This window comes from Arachis duranensis, chromosome 6 (assembly GCF_000817695.3).
Source record: "Arachis duranensis cultivar V14167 chromosome 6, aradu.V14167.gnm2.J7QH, whole genome shotgun sequence".
Lineage (NCBI taxonomy): Eukaryota > Viridiplantae > Streptophyta > Magnoliopsida > Fabales > Fabaceae > Arachis > Arachis duranensis.
In genome coordinates this window covers 13,370,679-13,377,624 of record NC_029777.3, presented here as the reverse complement: position 1 = coordinate 13,377,624, position 6,946 = coordinate 13,370,679, and the positions used below count along the sequence as shown (strand labels likewise).

General features: G+C 30.7%; 1 non-coding gene across 1 annotated transcript in view; it reads right to left on the bottom strand.

Moving 5' to 3' along the window:
* Nucleotides 1–1,784, bottom strand: part of LOC107492831 (uncharacterized) — a 3,108-nt gene extending 1,324 nt beyond the window's left edge. Inside the window, exons 1-4 of the transcript XR_008010649.1 lie at nucleotides 1,506–1,784; nucleotides 909–991; nucleotides 638–820; nucleotides 1–178 (exon numbers count right to left, since the gene is read on the bottom strand). The exon at nucleotides 1–178 is cut by the window's left edge and continues 115 nt beyond it. This is a non-coding gene — a transcript (uncharacterized LOC107492831). The remainder of the gene's footprint in view (nucleotides 179–637; nucleotides 821–908; nucleotides 992–1,505) is intronic.
* Nucleotides 1,785–6,946: the final 5,162 nt, after the last annotated feature.

Sequence of the window (6,946 nt, the reverse complement as noted above, 5' to 3'; positions counted from 1 at the left end):
AACCGAATTCCATATAAAATCCATCATCAGTTTCACCATTATTAACACTCTTTGCCGGGATTTTCTTGACAGTCAATACTCCAGCTAGCGTTTCGAATTCGATTACATCGGAATCCACCAGGCCAGATGAGAACACAGCGTGTGACGCCGCCAATGTGGCATGGCCACAAAGATCAACCTGCATAAGGTAAGGTCCCCATGAAATTTGAGTTTGACTATTTGAAAAGAAAAAATAAACCCCTAATCAAGAACTTGCCACGCAAGTCTTCATTACTTGGTTAGGGAAATGATGCTAAAATTACGAAAGCAATAGAGAAGTTGATACAAAATATAAAATAATGAGAAAATACTCCGTTTGGTCTCTGAAGTTACACTCCAACCTCAATTTAGTTCTTGAAATTTCAATTGAATCAATTTAGTCCCTACACTTTTCAAATTTTAATCACGTTAATTGAAAAATTTAGAAACTAAATTAAGGCAATTAAAACTTTAAGGATTAAATTAAGGCTAGTGTAACTTCAGAAACCAACTGAGTATTTTCTCTAAAATAACATTTAGACAAGATTGACCAGAAAGAGTATCATTGACTATCGAAGAGCCGCAGAAATTAGGAAATTGGAATGTTAAAGTGAATGACCTCAGTAAGAGGAGTGAAGAATCTGATAGTGAAACGCGAGTCAGAGATCTTATTTAAGAAACAAGTCTCGGAGATGTTGAACTCAGCAGCCACAGCTTGCTTCCATTGGCGATCTCTTTCTTCATCTAACAAACAAACTGCAGCAGGGTTTCCCTTGAATGCTGACTCAGTGAACGCGTCCACCTGCACTTCCACGTCATCTTATAATATCTAACTGCATCTGCATCATAATGAATATATAACAAGCATCCATACACACTAACACACATACCACTGAGTACTTGACAGGTTCCTTTGCCATTGAAAGATTTTCTGAAGCCAGAGATGAAGATGAAGCACAACGCTGTCTCAACTCTGAAGAGTAAAGTCACTAAAGTCAAACACACTGTTTAATTTTATTGAATTAGAAAGCCTTGAAAAGCAGTTCACATTTTACAATGCTTAGTATTCATATTTGAACACTAATCTGCACTAAAAATGTAATTAAATTTTCCCCTTATATTAGTTTCTTATTTCGAAATATTATATATTTTATAAATGAAAAAGTATAGGGTACCAACATATCATCTGCCAACTTCTGCCAATTCTTATTTATATTTGTGTTTCATGGAAGTGTGTTCATAGATGTGTCTAATAATTAATATATTTTAAATACATATATAAAGAGACACATCCAGAAAATATATCTATAAAGACACTTCTATTAAATACAGTTATAAAAAATACATTTTTATTAGACACATCCACAAACACACTTTCATGAAACATAATTATAAACAAGAGTTGGCAGAAGTTGACAGATATGCTGTTGGTAACGTAGCGGAGCCGAATTTATTATAAATTAGTCGAATGTTTGTATTTCACTGACTTGGTATTTGAAATAATAAACCGGATCGGATCGAACCGAAATGAATGGGTGACACTCGGAGAGTTTGATGCAAAACCGGTGGCAACGCGAGTTTGCTAAACCGGACCAATTCAAATCTGGTAGAAGAAATAAAAGGCAGATGCAGCTTCAGTGCCCCTCTGCCGGAAGCTATCATTTCCTTGCGGAGGCTGCCACGGCCGCCGTCGCCAAGATGCTCTGAGAGTGTTGAATGGAGAAGTCGAGGGAGAAAGAAAAGAGATTGATAGTTTACGAGTGATTAGGGCTAAACAATTCTAGTGGACTTGTAACATTTGGGCCCTAACTCTTTCACTCATGAGATATGGGTTTTTTTTGGGTTGTTCAATATGTTACCATCACAAAGAATGGATTTGGTTTGCAACCAAGGAAAAAAAATCAATGAGAAGAGATACTTTGGACTTGGGAAGACATCTTAGTATCTTACTAACCCAAGAGATATATGTTTCTTATTTCAAAATGTACTAGAGAAGGGACCGTGCTACGCACGGAAATAAATAAAAAACACCAACAATAATTAAAACATCAAATATAATTATGAAAAAATGACAAAACACATCACATATTATCGCTGTGTGTGAACAAGAACAAATAAAGCTGAGTATTACATCATGCAATCTTGTTAAAGACTTCTCTTGAATACTACATTTATACTTTACAGTATTGTTGTTAGGTATCGAACTATTGTTTTGAATAAGTATTGTAATGCCTCTTTTTATTTGATTAAGAATTATAATACCTCTCTTTTGATTTGACTCTTGATAATGTAACATATAGTTATTTCAACTTGTATGCTTTGCAGAACTCTTTCTAACCATTGCCAAACTTGATATTACCTTATAAACAAATGTTGTGAAACTCTTTACTGATGGTGGTTTTAATGAAACAATATTGTTGCTATTAAGTCGAGGAACTTCAACAAATAGCAAAGGCTTTATGTGAAAATTATTTACCAAAAAGATCAACATTTTTAAACCATTCTAATTAATAAAAATGTATAAATTCCTTATTAATCATACCTTGAGAAATACAAAAAAAAAAGATGTTAGAAAAATATTTATTTAATATTTATTAATAATTATATTTATTATAATTATTATTAGTAGTAGTAAACAAAAGATAATATGAGAGAAAAGATTTTTTAATTTTTTAAATGATTCAAAAATTGATAGTTCCATTAAGTCACCAATATCTTGAGAAAAAGATGTGAACTATGAACTTAGGAACTTGTTGAGGAAGAGATTCCATAAGAACTTAAAGCCCATTTTAGGGCCACTATTGAAGTATTTTTTTTTTTTTTTGATGAGCAAAGGGGAGAAACACCAGAAGAGAAGAGAAACACATAAATTCAATCTGACAGAGGTGAGCCTTCTTAGCCAACACTATTGAAGTGTTTTAAGTTAAAATGATTTAGTTAGTAATTATTAGAGGACCAATCATATCTATTTATCCTTTATCAGTACCAAAATAAAGGTACAAAATTAAGCATGTAAAAAAATGTGTAAAATTAAGCATGTAAAACATTTAAAATAATGGAACTACTTAAAAAAGTTTAACCGCATATTATAACTTACCACTCTATCTTTTGTTACATCATGAAAAACAGGCTAAGATAACTTCAAACATAATCTTCTAGTACAAAAGGGAATATAATCACCACTTCAAGAGCTTCTGCCTCCAGCTTACCAGCAATAAAATCTGACAGGTCTACTTCTTCAATTAATCCTTAATTGACATTTGGATGGAATTCAACCATGCGAGCAGCTTCAAGCCAAAACTTCTACTGCTGAAAATTATCTTAGTATAAGAGTTTGGTGCCCTCAGTGGCTCCAAAATTTTTACAGCTTCGTCTACATCAATGAAAATTATCTTAGATACCAACACTTCATTTTCCTTCACTCTCGAACCTCTTTTCAAAACCTCCAACGTGAGGTTATTCAATTCTTTGCAATCAATTTACACCGCAGAACTCCCATCACCTTCATGCTCCTTCTAAAAGTATTGGATGAAGTTATAAGGTTAAAAGTGGGCGATATTGGTATGGCTGTGCTATAGAATTCATATCAACCAACCTAGAAACACATCTAACAATGAGATATAAAATTAATCATAGAAAATAACAACAAAATTCTTATAATTATTACTGCTCTCTAGCCACAAAGCTTAGTTTTTTGTATTTACCATAACAACAAATAGCATTTAAGCTTGTGGCACACAATAGACAACAAAAGCAGCCAATTCCACAAATCATGAACAGAGTAATAATGTCCAAAGAAAAAAATACAATTATGTAATACTTTTTCCTCATAAAAAAAATCAAGAATCGATATAAACCTAATCAACAATTAAATTTAGATTCTTCCAAAGAACCATCACACATAAATATGAAAAAAGTCATATTTGATGAGAACTAATTATTGAATTAAACTTACCCATTATTCATGATGCTCCCTAACATGACGTGATAAATACTCTGCTACTCTATCTAGTTGTGTCAATCTAAAGACAGCCTACATTAAAAATCAGAGACCAAGAGACATCTTATCAAAAGAGTTGATGTTGTGGACCAGAATTAACACTAAGTTCAGAATCAGAAAAAAAATAATGAACAATAACAACATGAAAAAGAAAAATTATTGAATAGCAATTATGAAAATACCTTATATATAATATATTCAAAATAGTGGTGATACTAACATTTACATCACTATTAGAAAATAAATCAAAATTTAACTCCAACACCTCGATGCTTGATATTGTAAAAAAAATTCTTCAAACAAATATTAAAATTGAGAAGCAATAAAATTAGGCCATCCCTCAAAGAGACTGGAATTCAAAACCATCAAGTTTGATCTTTGGTCTTTCTAAATCAACTAATGAAATTACTAATATCATATAAAGGGTCAAATGAATTTGGGAAAAAAAAACATAAAAAGCAACCGAAGGAAAGTTAGAAACTTGATAACCTACATTATCTTATGCAATTTTCAAATAAATATATTATGTGCCAAAAATTGGTCAAAAACAGATTCAACAAGTAATTAATTATTCTGTTGAACTATTCTAAATTGTATTATATGACATTGCCAACAGATAACTTGTTATGGTATGTCTTAAATTTTAACCGAAAGTTATTGCTACAACTCCAACCAATAAACAAATTATTTTTCACAACTGTGGTAAGTAGTTTCCATGTCTAGCTAACCACCAGAGAAGACAAAAAAAGTCAAAGGCTTATTTGGTAAGGTTTGGGACTTTGGGTATACTGTATAGATATCAAAATAGCAATCAAGACAAATACTTACTTGAAAGTTATACACGAAGTAAATCATTCACTGTGATAAGAGAGAAATACTAAAAACACCAAGACTATTTTTTAGACACAATTTCAATTATGTAAAAAAATAAAAAGAAGAAAAGAGATGAATGTGGATTTTTCTTCAAAAAGAATATGAGTTTATAAGTTAAACAAACTCATAAACATACTCCAAAAGGACTCATAAACATTAAGGACAGCCAAAAAAATAAAATTCAAGAAAAGACAGTCTATGAATTTATGATGAGCAAACCATCTAAAGTTAAGACTTAAAAAAAAGGCATTAACCAATCATATCAAAAGTAATTGGTATCACCATTTTATTTTCTAGACTTGAAAGTTGCAGGGCAACAATAAATGGTTCAATCTCGACCATGTCTAAAATGGGAATTTAGTTCATCAACAAATTTTCTAAAGACGGTGAATCTAAGCATAGTACGTCTATAATTAATACTTGATGATTAAAATGGATTGTGTCGTTGCCATATGTACAATATAACTTAGACTTATTTCACTTCAAAATCTTGTTCAAATGCATAATATAAAAATTGTACTTAATAGGATAATACTATTTTTACGAATAAGCTTTAATTATGAATGAAAAGATATATACATATAATATCTCAGCGACAAAGGAGAAAAAAAATGTCATGTGAAATTGTTTTCCCATCTCATAGCATGGTATGACATTTTATCAAATAGTTTAAACGCAAAACTCAAATTGAAAACTTAATAATATAAATGTATAGTCTTTGAAGAAATAGACGACAAAATCATGATTATGAACTATTTAGAGGTAGTTATATAAAATAATATGATAATAACAGAAATTGACATGAACAGAAAAAGAACAAAAAAAAGATAATAAAAAAACTCACTAAGTATTTTAAACTTAAGAACCATTCTAATAATGTAGTAGAATAAATCAGAACACATATATGAACCAACAGGATAAGAGTATAGCATAGAGTAGACATATCAATAGGAGAAATGGAGAAAGAGAAAATTGCCGTGTCTTCAAGAAACTCACCAGATCATACCTAAATTTGAAATTATATTGAATTTCATTCACATCACCAGAAAATGCCTTAGAACATAGTTCAAATGTTAGAAAAAATTCATGATAAGATGATTGAGTCAAAGATAGAACCAATGACTTCAGAAAGAAAGAGTAAAAATGAAATAAAATAATGTAAGATTACAAGTGTTTATAACACGCAGCGAAAGTAATAAAGTAATCCTATTGATCTATTTTGTGTTTAAAACTTTATTGAAATAAGATGTGTTAGATGCCAATACCTGAGTACCCTAGTGAATGAAAACTTTCTCCTTGGATAGTACAAAGGTACTATGTGTATCCACACCGAGACTGATCCTTATTGTCAACTCCTTAACCAATGGAGAAAATTGAGAAATTTCTTGCAACTCCTTGCACCATCAATTTTTCACTAAGAATTGGAATATTTGTGTATGTAGAGATAAAAGAAAAAACTTGTGTTTTCTTTCTTTTATCATATACACATATATATAGTATGAGATTGGTGATTGATTTGTGAATCAAATTACAACTTAATTTGAAACAGAATCAATTAGGTTGTTATCCATGTTTAAAACTCATCATAGAATAAATAATCAATTATTTAATATTCTCAATTATTATATTATTATATTCATGGTGCTAGCAAAGAATATAATAATATTCTATTTGAATTAATATAATTATTTAGTTGATCTAATCAAAATAATAATTAAATAATTATTTACCAAGGATTAGAACACTCGTTAGTGTGTGACCCATGAGTTCAATACTAAGCGGGTAGTAAATTAGTCATACTAAATTTACTAATCAAGGTTGGCATCTAGCAACGATCCTTGACGACCCGATAGTATGAAGTAATAATATTTTTACTAAGAACCCAAGATGAACAAAAAATACAACTCCTTCCATCTTTTCAGCTCTTAGCTAACTTTTAGAGTACGGTTTGATTGTTAAACTCTAACTTGTTACCATTATTATAATGAAGGAAAAGTCTAGGGGGCCAGCAATTTTAATAAATTTTGGCCAGCATGTAACCAGCAGAGAAAGGTA